Raw genomic sequence first — 11,781 nt, forward strand, 5'->3', positions numbered from 1 at the left:
CAGGGAGCTTCCTGTGTCCTGCTGCTTCCCTGAACCCACTTGAGGAGAGCAGGCCCTCAACTGAAGTAGTAGGAGCCAGTTAGGCCCTTAAGACGCTGATATCTTCCCTCACTCAGGCCCTGCTACCAGCCTGCTTATTTGTCCCCTTCAACTGAGTGCTGGGAGCCACTATAGCTGGCCCAGAACAGCAGCCATGAATGCAAGAAGAAAACGCCCCTCTGGGGCAGCATTCAGAAAAAGAAAGAAAGCAAAGGAAGCTTTTCTATCTAACCAGGAAGGAGTTCTCCTGAGATACATAGGCACAAATAGAAAAGGAGTACTTGTGGCACCTTAGAGACTAACCAATTTATTTGAGCATAAGCTTTCGTGAGCTACAGCTCACTTCATCGGATGCATATCGTGGAAACTGCAGCAGACTTTATATATACACAGAGAATATGAAACAATACCTCCTCCCACCCCACTGTCCTGCTGGTAATAGCTTATCTAAAGTGATCATCAGGTGGGCCATTTCCAGCACAAATCCAGGTTTTCTCACCCTCCACCCCCACACACAAATTCACTCTCCATGGTGAGCCTTCCGGCCCCAGTGAGGATGTGAGTGGTGAGGAGCTGCCTGATCTTCCAGTTAGTCAGAGTGCGGGTGACCTGGCAGCTACTGCAGCATCCGTATCTCCATCTCAAGTGGATGTAACCATGCACATTCCTGAAGAAAAGTGTAGATCAGAGAAGAGTGTGGTGGAGGCGCAAGAAACAGCTGCTGCTGAGTTTAGTTCCTTAAGTCTAGATGATCCAGGACTGTGGACCCACTTGAGCAGTAGCCTGAGGGACTTCCTTGTACTGCATGGGCCACAGCAAGTGAAAAACTTCATGTTCCCCAATGACAATGAAAATAGAAGTTTCCATCCAACACATTACTGGTGTGAAACCCCCAATGGTGACAAAGTGGAGAGGCGGCTGCTTATGTACTGAAAAACCCAGAATGCTGCATACTGTTTTGGTTGCAAACTCTTCCAGTCTAATGTTCCAGCCACATTGGGTTCTACAGGAACAAAGGACTGGACAAATCTGGCTAGAAATCTGGCATGCCATGAAAAGGCAGCAAATCACCAGAGAGCATTCCATAGTGGAAAGAGCTTGAGAGGAGACTAAGGTTAAAGGCCACCATAGAATCATAGAATATCAGGGTTGGAAGGGACCTGAGGAGGTCATCTAGTCCAACCCCCTGCTCAAAACAGGACCAATCCCCGACTAAATCATTCCAGCCAGGGCTTTGTCAAGCCTGACCTTAAAAACTTCTAAGGAAGGAGATTCCACCACCTCCCTAGGTAACGCATTCCAGTGTTTCACCACTTTTTCCTAGTGAAAAAGTTTTTCATAATATCCAACCTAAACCTCCCCCACTGCAACTTGAGACCATTACTCCTCGTTCTGTCATCTGCTACCATTGAGAACAGTCTAGATCCATCCTCTCTGGAACCCCCTCTCAGGTAGTTGAAAGCAGCTATCAAATCCCCCCTTATTCTTCTCTTCTGAGGACTAAACATCCCCAGTTCCCTCAGCCTCTCCTCACAAGTCATGTGTTCCAGTCCCCTAATCATTTTTGTTGCCCTCCGCTGGACTCTTTCCAATTTTTCCACATCCTTCTTGTAGTGTGGGACCCAAAACTGGACACAGTACTCCAGATGAGGCCTTACCAATGTTGAATAGTGGGGAACGATCACGTCCCTTGATCTGCTGGCAATGCCCCTACATACACATCCCAAAATGCCATTGGCCTTCTTGGCAACAAGGGCACACTGTTGACTCATATCCAGCTTCTCGTCCACTGTAACCCCTAGGTCCTTTTCTGCAGAACTGCTGCCGAGCCATTCGGTCCCTAGTCTGTAGCGGTGCATGGGATTCTTCTATCCTAAGTGCAGGACTCTGCACTTGTCCTTGTTGAACCTCATCAGATTTCTTCAGCCATAGATGATCAGCATCAAGAGAAGATTGCATCAGAGTCTCTTTACTGGCAAAATGTTCTGAAAAGGCTCATTGCTGTTGTGAGAATGCTTGCTACCCAAAACCTAGCCCTGTGTGGCACTTCAGTTCAGCTGTATGTGCCAAACAATGGAAACTTCCTTAAAATTGTGGAGTTGATGCTGTACTCCAGGAGCATCTAAGAGTCACCACCCAAGAAATGTACGCACACCACTACCTTGGAAAAACAATTCAAAGTGAGATCATACAGTTACTGGCAACAAAAGTCAAACAGAAGATTGTGGCAGATCTGAAGTCAGCAAGATAGTCCTCTGTTATTCTGGACTGCAAACCTGACATCAGCCATACGGAACAAATGACTTTAATGGTGCATTTTGTAACAACAACAGAACCTAGTGACAATGTCCCTGCAGTGGTGACTGTCAGAGCATTTTCTAGAATTTATTGACATTGATGATATTACAGGAGCTGGTATGACAAATGCGCTTCTTAAAAAGCTGGAAGAGACGGGAATTGCGATAGCTGACAGGAGAGGTCAGGGCTACGATAATGGTGCCAAGAGAGGAAAGAACAGAGGAGTGCAGACACGGATCCGAGAGTTAAACCCTCGAGCTTTTTTTGTTCCATGCAGTTCGCATTCATTGAACTTGGTGGTCAGCGATGCAGCGTCAGCTTCTAGTGAGGCTGCTGAATTTTTAAATGTAATTCAAAGCATCTATGTGTTTCTCTCTCTATCAACTCATTGATGGCAAGTTTTGAAGCCACAGCTGGGGACAGCCTCTCTGACACTGAAACCACTGAGTGCCACATGATGGGAAAGTCGAGTGGAGGCAAAAAAGCCTATCAAACACCAAATTGGGAAGATAGATGATGCCACAGTTGCCGTTATGGAGGATAATGCTATGACAGGAACTGTTCGTGGGAGAACAGTGGCAGAGGGAAATGGAATCACCAGAAACATACATCACTTCACATTTCTGTGTGGCTTAGTGTTGTGGCACGACATACTGTTTGAAATAAATGTTGTAAGCAAGAGACTCCAAGGTGTGGACCTTGATATATCTGGAGCAATGGAACAACTGGACAAAGCATAGTCATACCTACAGTCTTACCAGTCAGATGAGGGATTTCAAAACTTTCTGAAGAGTGCACAGAAGTTGGCAGAGGAACTTCACACTGGAGCTGTTTTCCCACCCATTCAAGAATACAAGAGTCACCAAAGAAGAAGATATTTTGATTACGAGGCACAGGATAAGCCCATAAGAGACCCCAAACAACAATTCAAAGTTGAATTCTTTAACCAGGTGCTAGATTGTGCAATACAGTCAGCTGAAGAACGTTTCATGAAGCTCAAGGAACACAGCAGTCTATTTGGGATGTTGTATGATATTCCAAAACTCCTCACTATACCTGAAGAAGACCTACACCAGCAATGCAGGCACTAGAGACAGTGTGGACACATGATGACATGCGCGATATTGATACGAGTGATTTAGGTGATGAACTGAAAGGACTTTCACGATACATTTCAGCAGGATCAACTCCAAAGGCTGTTCTGGAACACATGTGCACAAATAAGATGACCACCCTCTTTCCAAATGCTTTTGTTGCTCTGCACACATACTTCTCACACTTCCTGTAACAGTTGCCAGTGGAGAACGCAGCTTCTCCAAGCTGAAGTTAATAAAAACACATCTACGCTCCACAGTGACACAGGAGAGGCTGGTCGGCCTTGCAATTATCTCTGTAGAGCATGAACTGGCCCAGACTGCGGACCTTCAGCATGAAGCAGTTCAAATTTTTGCAACCAAGGAGGCACTGAAAGCACCATTTTGATTATTCAAACAGATAAAAATGCCAGTGTTTACTATGCAGACAAGAAAAGTTACATTTGCTGGTCAGGCATTTGAAAGTTAAGTATCAGATGGGTCGCCGTGTTAGTCTGGATCTGTGAAAGCGGCAAAGAGTCCTGTGGCACCTTATAGACTAACAGACCTATTGGAGCATAAGCTTTCGTGGGTGAATACCTGCTTCTTCAGATGCATGTAGAAAGTTAAGTGTTACTTACATTTTTGAACAAGGCATTTTAAGTTGTTAGTTCTCCTTTATTGGGGTAGGTAGCAGAGCAGTACCGTGAGAGGAGCAAAGCAGGAAGAAGGCAGAATTGAGACCTTTCAAAGTTTTGGCCCAAGCGAGGGGGCATGGGGGCGTCATTGGAGCTCCCCGCCTCAGGTGCCAAAATGTTGTGGGCTGGCCCTGCACTTACACCTGAGCTAATGGGTGTAAAATGCAGCCATTCTGATCTGGGACCATTTACACGAACTTTGCATAGGTGTTAACAACAACACAAGGAGCAAGGCCATGGAGAATTATGCTCCCTGTCTCCAAGTCCCATGATCAGTACCCTAGACCATGTTCCCCACTCGTGCTGTGGACCAGTCAATATGCAGTTAATTTCTGGCACTAGCTTCAAATGAAGCATGCTTATTGAGACGTGACTATTTTTTATTATTACCAAGTGTCAAGTCTTTGATCTGGACAGCAAGAATAAATATCTAAAACCTGTCCTTTTATGGGGCTGCTTTCTGACATGTGTGCACGGATGTCTTTTCTAGCTGATTTCGTTCTCTTAGTCAGAAAGGAAAGTACCTTTTTCACAAGTGATGAATAGGGACCCCAGAGACGGTGCCAAACACTCCTGCTCTGCTCCCGCCCACACGGCTGCCTCTAGGACATGGGAGGCCGAAAGCGAGAGCGCTACAGGGAGACTCACTGCAAAAACACCACTAAATAACACATCCCTTGCAGAGCGGAGAGCCAAATTCTGTCCTATCCAAACTTCCTTGCGTGACCGTATAGGAGCATGTGGGATTGCACAGGGTGGAAGTCAGGACAGAGTCCGATCCCTTACATTTCAAGAGTGGTCACACTCATCTCCTGCCCCTAGTTATTTATGCTGCGAATCGCTCCTTGCCGCTGCCAGTCTTTGTGCAACTTCTGAGTTCAGCTACCTCCAGTTACAGAAACGGGGCGAGTGTAAACAGTGCAAGCACAGAGGCCGGGGGTGAGAGGGCTGCTCAGGAAGAGCAATTTTATTTGACCTGCACCCAGGCTGAGCTAATTGCATCATAGCCACACTGGGAAGGTGCCAGGGTTGTATTTTGATAACGGCTAGCTCAGCAGGTAGGCCCCAGAGTACATTTTGCTTTGCAAAGTAGTTCTTGGAAGTTCTTGTGTGTCGGTGCTCTGGGGTTTTCGGCATACTTGCTGCTACTAGGGTGACCAGATGTCCTGATGTTATAGGGACAGTCCCAATTTTTGGGTCTTTTTCTTATTAAGGCTCTTATTACCCCCCACCCCCATCCTGATTTTTCACATTTGCTGTCTGGTCACCCTAGTTGCTACCTTTTTGGCAGTCTTGATGAAAATATAGCAAAGATTAGACCCACAGGAGATCCATGGCTGGAGCTGTGGAAAGGCTAGTGGGCTCACATGTCTATGTTTTCTCACTGCCCAGATGGGGAGAGTTACTCTCAACTGTAATTCAAATAAATTTCCCGTCAAAGTTGTGAGACCAATCCTGAAATTGCTGCCCCTTTGAAACTCCCAATGAATGCCATGGGAACACTGTGCATGGATGCAGGGTAGGACTGGTAAGAAACCAAAGGGGGCAGTCTGGCTATTATAGATCCACCGTTAATTTCCTGCCAGCCCTGCATGAAAACCAAGAGGGCTCCTACTGACTCACACTGTACCTTCCTTTCCAGTTGTACTGATGCATGGGCCAGAATAGAATCCCTCCCCCAGAACCGTTTCAGCTCTTGTCTGCTCTTCTAACAGGAGTGTAAGCAGAGGTCTGACTGAGCTCTCCCCTGCCTTCCATTGAGGAACTGGGGGAAGAGACCTCAGGAGCAGATCGTATTTGCACGGACACACATGCTTTGCCAAAGTGATCCATTTGGCTGTTTTGGATTAAAATTCACTTACATGCAGAGGTAATTACATGATGTTATCATTATCGTATGAGGAAAGGGCAGCAGACCTATACTTAAGATGCCTATTTTAATTTATTTATTGTGCCTTAATTTACAGGGGTCATCCTAATTGGAACCTTAGTCACCAAGCAGGAGGTACTTCTGGGTCACTGTTGTGGTGTGTTCCCTCTCCCCTTACTAAAAGTTTTCACTTGTTAAACACAGACTCAGTGCTTGTGAGGGGGCAGTAGTGCCTCTTAATCTACACTTACACCATCTACACTGCAAACTAAGGATGCGTCTCCCAGCTCGCATGGGTGCACTCATGCTAGCTCTCGGCTGAGCTCGCGCGCTAACCGCAGCAGGGTAGCCATGGTAGGATAGGCAGCAGGGGCATGGGCTAGTTGCCCAGAGTTCATAACCATCAGATTCAGGCGGGTTTGTGCTCGGGGCGGCTCGTCCATGCTGTAGACCTTCCTGCTGCTGCTGCTGCAGCTACACACCTATTTTTCATGGTAGCTCAACGAGAGCTAGAGCGAGTATTACTTCTGGGGGGAATTCTGCGCCACTACACACATGCAGAACTCACGTCCTCCGCAGATTTTTTAATCCCCCACAGAAAATGCATTCTGCTGGAGAGGTGCTGCAGTTATTCCTCAGAGTTCTGTATTAATGTGCCTAGTAAGGAATCTATTTGTCAAAAATCACTTCCTGAATCTTTTTTTGTTGTCTGTATTGTTACAAAAAGAAAAGGAGGTCTTGTGGCACCTTAGAGACTAACCAATTTATTTGAGCATGAGCTTTCGTGAGCTACAGCTCACTTCATCGGCTGTGAAGTCCTCCTTTTCTTTTTGCGAATACAGACTAACACGGCTGTTACTCTGAAACCTGTATTGTTACAGACATACGTGTGGACAGCTATTTTGAAATAAATTACCAAAATAATTGAAACTGGTGAGATATTGTGTGATTTTGACAAAGATGCAGAATTTTTTATTTGTTGGCATAGAATTCCCACAGGAGTAGAGTATGTCTGGTCCAGCTGGGAACCAGAAACCCAGCCTTTAGAGCAGATATAGCTTTAGAAGCACCCAGAGGTGGTATTTAGTTTTCCCAGATTTCTGGGTGGGGGCTCAAGATGGTTCTGTTTTGTAATGCTAAGCCCCCCCCCAGTTATTGAACCTGGCTCTTCTTGCTGCCAACACCACTTGGCAAAAGGGTTACAGGGATAAAAACTTTTCTTAGCCAGGAGCATAAGTGTACAGGAATCTGACTATAAACAGGCCCAAGTTTACACACTAAAACTGATGTCACTTTTCAGACTAGAACTGCACTGTAGGGATGAACTGCAAAGGGAAAGAGGCAGATCCTCAGCTGGTGCAACTTGGTGTTGCTCCAAGCCAGTCGACTTCAGTGGGCACTACAGCAGATGAGGAACGGATCCAGAACATGAATGCTGAATGGCCATGCCCGATCTCTGGATTAAGAGAGGGGCTGTCAAACTGGCATGTTCCACTGGAACAAATTTCATTAAAATGGAATATATGATACATGTGTATAGATAGAAACTGTTTAATCGAATGCACCTCAGAGATTAATTCCTGGGGTCTTTAAACGCCTACTGCGATGTCTGATCTTAGCTGAAAAGCAACACGGATTATGGCATTGCAGCAGCACACATTCTAATTACAGGGGAACTGCAGAGCTAAAATTAAAATTCTTTGTACTAAAATAGCTTGTAAGTAATTAAGTACAGGGCCTGATTTTCCATTCTGTTACACTAGTTTCATACCAGCATAGCTCCATGAAATAACAGGAATTGCACCAGCATAAAACTGGTGTAATGAATAGAAAATCTGGCCTATAATATTTAATTAAACTAAATCATTAATTCAAACTATAATAATGAAATACACAGATTGAGTTAAAAATCTGCAAGTGCTTGGAAGAGAATGAAATCATGGACAATAAATCAGCAATGGATTTACAAAGGATAAATCACAAAGAATTGCTTTTGGGGAAGGAATGACAAATTTAGCAGAAGCAGAGAATACAGTGATTGCAACACAGCGACTCACGACACCTTACTTGAAAAATTAATTCAAACTGCCTTTGATATGAATACTATGAAACGGATCAAAACAAGTGCTCAAGAAATAATGGGTAGTAAATCACAATGCACTACTTTGTGGGGTGTTAGGGCCTGGCTCCTAACATTCCCAAATATGTGGGAGGGGAAGTGGCATCAATCTACACTAAGTGCTCTACACTTACAAATACTTTCAACACACTAAACATGAAGGAGAGTCCTCTTTCTGCAAGCCATTTACTCACAAAACACCACGCACAGTGACCAAAGTACACGGACAGGCTCACAAATTACATCATGTTAACAGATTGATTTTTTTGATCAAGTAGATTCGAATACTATTCCTGGGAAAGTTCTGTGGAAAAGTTGTAAGCAAAAAATGGATGTGTCCTGTGAGTAGGGTTCTACATCACACTACCCACCGGTGGCAAGCCCGGAATCGAGATGGGGAGTGACGATTTTATCAAAGGCAAAGATTAAGTCCATTGAACAGCTGCGCTTTACAGAAATAACGGAACAAATAAACTAGGCACCTCATGTTCAGGAAGGGCAGAGCTGGGGATCTGTGTGTTTCATGGCTATTTGGAATGGATGCCAATGTTCATGAAAGTCCCTCTTCACTGTGGCTATCAGGCTCTCTGAAAGTGCTGGTATAATGTAACTTGTGCCTCATTACCCTGCTGTCAGGCTCCTTCTTTAGGGAACTTGCCAGGGCCCAGGGTCCCAAGTGTTGTACAAAGTGAAACAAATAGAAAATACAGGGTTGGGCAGGGTGTGAACTCAGTGGGGTTCCGAACAGTGTGGAGCACTGACTGGCAAAGTTCAGTGGTAAAAATTAAACCAACAACCAGAGCTTGTTAAAGGCTCTAACCTTCGGCTTTGGGGCTCAGAGGAGATTCTCCCTGGGCCAGGCTAGCCCAGAACCGCAGGGAGTCTCCTGCTTCCCTTGCAAGCATCTGGGGGAGGCACAGGACTGGGGTAGGTGACCCAAGCACGGGGTCCAGTCTGGCAATGCCCAGGGCCCCATCCCTCGGAGTCCCCAGGCAGAGCGGGGCAGCCCCCCGCCTTTGCCCCAGCCGGTGCAGCGCCGGCAGGTGGGGAAAGGGCAGGACCCCGACCCCGCTCCTGGGCTGCTCCTGGGCTCCAGCCCGGCGCCCAGCTCGCCGCGCCAGCCGGGGCTATTTATAGAGCCGCTGCGCTGCCTTCGGTCCCGCTCGGCGCCGGCCGAATGTTTTGCCCAGATATGGGCTGGGGCTGCGGGCAGCGGGGCGCGGGGGCCGGGACCGCGGGCGCGGCGCTTACCGGGCTCGGGCGCACGGGGAGGGCGCGGGGCCGGGGGCGCACGGGCGGCGGCCGCGTCCTGCCGGAGGCTGCGGGATGCGCTGCCCTGCGCCGCGTCCTGCCGGGGAGGCGGCTCCGAGCCCGGGCGCCGCCGGAGCCTCCCACGGCTGCCACTCAAGCGGGGGGCCGGGCTCCGGGGGCAGGGGCCGGGCTGCGTTACAGGGAGGCGCACCAGGGATTCCCTGAAGTCCACCGCAGACTTCCCCATTGCTGCTAATGTAGCAGGGAAGGTGCCCAGGTGCTACGGTGACAATAGGAAAAACTCTCAAGGGAAGGATCGTAGAATCATAGAATATCAGGGTTGGAAGGGACCCCAGGAGGTCATCTAGTCCAACCCCTGCTCAAAGCAGGACCAATTCCCAGTTAAATCATCCCAGCCAGAGCTTTGTCAAGCCTCACCTTAAAAACCTCTAAGGAAGGAGATTCTACCACCTCCCTAGGTAACGCATTCCAGTGTTTCACCACCCTCCTAGTGAAAAAGTTTTTCCTAATATCCAATCTAAACCTCCCCCACTGCAACTTGAGACCATTACTCCTCGTTCTGTCATCTGCTACCATTGAGAACAGTCTAGATCCATCCTCTTTGGAACCCCCTTTCAGGTAGTTGAAAGCAGCTATCAAATCCCCCCTCATTCTTCTCTTCTGCAGACTAAACAATCCCAGTTCCCTCAGCCTCTCCTCATAAGTCATGTGTTCCAGACCCCTACACATTTTTGTTGCCCTTCGCTGGACTCTCTCCAATTTTTCCACATCCTTCTTGTAGTGTGGGGCCCAAAACTGGACACAGTACTCCAGATGAGGCCTCACCAATGTCGAATAGAGGGGAACGATCACGTCCCTTGATCTGCTCGCTATGCCCCTACTTATACATCCCAAAATGCCATTGGCCTTCTTGGCAACAAGGGCACACTGCTGACTCATATCCAGCTTCTCGTCCACTGTCACCCCTAGGTCCTTTTCCGCAGAACTGCTGCCTAGCCATTCGGTCCCTAGTCTGTAGCGGTGCATTGGGTTCTTCCATCCTAAGTGCAGGACCCTGCACTTATCCTTATTGAACCTCATCAGATTTCTTTTGGCCCAATCCTCCAATTTGTCTAGGTCCTTCTGTATCCTATCCCTCCCCTCTAGTGTATCTACCACTCCTCATAGTTTAGTATCATCCGCAAATTTGCTAAGAGTGCAATCCACACCATCCTCCAGATCATTTATGAAGATATCGAACAAAACCAGCCCCAGGACCAACCCCTGGGGCACTCCACTTGACACCGGCTGCCAACTAGACATGGAGCCATTGATCACTACCCGTTGAGCCCGACAATCTAGCCAGCTTTCTACCCACCTTATAGTGCATTCATCCAGCCCATACTTCCTTAACTTGCTGGCAAGAATACTGTGGGAGACAGTGTCAAAAGCTTTGCTAAAGTCAAGAAACAATACATCCACTGCTTTCCCTTCATCCACAGAACCAGTAATCTCATCATAAAAGGCGATTAGATTAGTCAGGCATGACCTTCCCTTGCTGAATCCATGCTGGCTGTTCCTGATCACTTTCCTCTCTTGCAAGTGCTTCAGGATTGATTCTTTGAGGACCTGCTCCATGATTTTTCCAGGGACTGAGGTGAGGCTGACTGGCCTGTAGTTCCCAGGATCCTCCTTCTTCCCTTTTTTAAAGATTGGCACTACATTAGCCTTTTTCCAGTCATCCGGGACTTCCCCCGTTCGCCACGAGTTTTCAAAGATAATGGCCAATGGCTCTGCAATCACAGCTGCCAATTCCTTCAGCACTCTCGGATGCAACTCGTCCGGCCCCATGGACTTGTGCACGTCCAGCTTTTCTAAATAGTCCCTAACCACCTCTTTCTCCACAGAGGGCTGGCCATCTCTTCCCCATTTTGTGATGCCCAGCGCAGCAGTCTGGGAGCTGACCTTGTTAGTGAAGACAGAGGCAAAAAAAGCACTGAGTACGTTAGCTTTTTCCACATCCTCTGTCACTAGGTTGCCTCCCTCATTCAGTAAGGGGCCCACCCTTTCCTTGTTGAGAAGGATGTTGAGAAGAGATTAACCCTTCTCTCACAGATGGGGAAACTGAGGCAGGGCTTGCCCAAGGTCACAGTATTGAGCAATTAACGAAGCTTGGGCTGGACCCAGGTCTCCCAGGTGGTCAGCCCTGCTTACAGTCGTAGCAGAGAGGCAGCCTGGGGCCTATCTTGGACTTAATTTCCCCCCCCCCCCAAATGGATCTCCAGGCAAGGCCTTCTCCTCCCCCAGCTGCCTTTCACCTTATTTAGCCATTAACATCTTTGCAAAATAGCCTTTCTGGACACCCTGCCCTGGTGTGAGTGCTCTGCCAAGGGTCATGCTGGGGAGAATTGATCCCTCTGTGTTCTGCACAGA

General features: G+C 47.7%; 1 protein-coding gene across 4 annotated transcripts in view; it reads right to left on the reverse strand.

Moving 5' to 3' along the window:
• Positions 1-9,470, reverse strand: part of TMOD1 (tropomodulin 1) — a 76,534-nt gene extending 67,064 nt beyond the window's left edge. For all 4 annotated transcript variants that reach the window (XM_084628444.1, XM_084628447.1, XM_084628446.1 and 1 more), the window contains exon 1: positions 9,349-9,470. The gene's annotated coding sequence lies outside the window, so the exon portion shown is untranslated. The remainder of the gene's footprint in view (positions 1-9,348) is intronic.
• Positions 9,471-11,781: the final 2,311 nt, after the last annotated feature.

Source organism: Lepidochelys olivacea (genome assembly GCF_965140295.1).
Source record: "Lepidochelys olivacea isolate rLepOli2 genome assembly, chromosome: 5".
In the NCBI taxonomy this organism is placed as follows: Eukaryota; Metazoa; Chordata; order Testudines; family Cheloniidae; genus Lepidochelys; species Lepidochelys olivacea.